Below are 875 nucleotides of genomic sequence, written 5' to 3' on the forward strand. Positions count from 1 at the left end.
CTAGCTATGCTAACTGGAATTTTGCCATTGGGTTTGCTAGAATGAGATTTTAGCTATCTATTGTCAATAGTAGAAGGAACAGCTATACAATGACAAATACAAATTATACATGCTGATTTCTATTTAAGTGCAAGATTAAAATTGCACTCCAATAGTAAGAACAGCACGTATGGTATGGGAATAATTTTCTTGCCATCAAGGTGAGTTTGACTTCCATTTCTTCCTATAGCTCTGCTAACAAGGGAAATAAAGTTACAGTAACTTATATCTAAGGAAAAGAAAATGTGTAAATCAAAGTATCTATAATATATTCTAAAATATCTTATATTCCAAATGTTACTGTAGAAACAGTGACATACTCATTAGCAGGAATATAAGCTACAGAGCCCATTAATGGAAGAAATCAAATACACTGATCAACTATATCTATTTATATCAACTATATATTGGACAAAATAAATGTATAAGGCCAAAATTCATTGTTTTCAATCCCATTAACTTCAGTACAGTTAGATCATCCTTATTTATATTAGAAAATACTTGCATTTTAATATACTTGTAATAAAAATTATTTCGTATTGGAATTTTAAAGCAAACTCTTGCAAACTGTGTCAAAATTTCATTTTTGTACACCAGTTGCAATCACTCAGCATTAATGATTCTATTGGCCTTGTGTTAAGCCATGAAGTAATTTAATTACCAGCTTTCTAACCATGGAAATATTTTTGGATGGCCACAAAATGTGGGTTAATTTACAGAAGAATAAAGTAGTTATACAGATATGTCATCTATGTGTGTGTACAATGTGTATACGTATATGAAGTAATAATCCTCTATATAAATATCTCATGTATGTACAATATGCACAGGTTTCC

This window comes from Crocodylus porosus, unplaced genomic scaffold, assembly GCF_001723895.1.
Source record: "Crocodylus porosus isolate Cpor-Errol unplaced genomic scaffold, CroPor_comp1, whole genome shotgun sequence".
NCBI lineage: Eukaryota > Metazoa > Chordata > Crocodylia > Crocodylidae > Crocodylus > Crocodylus porosus.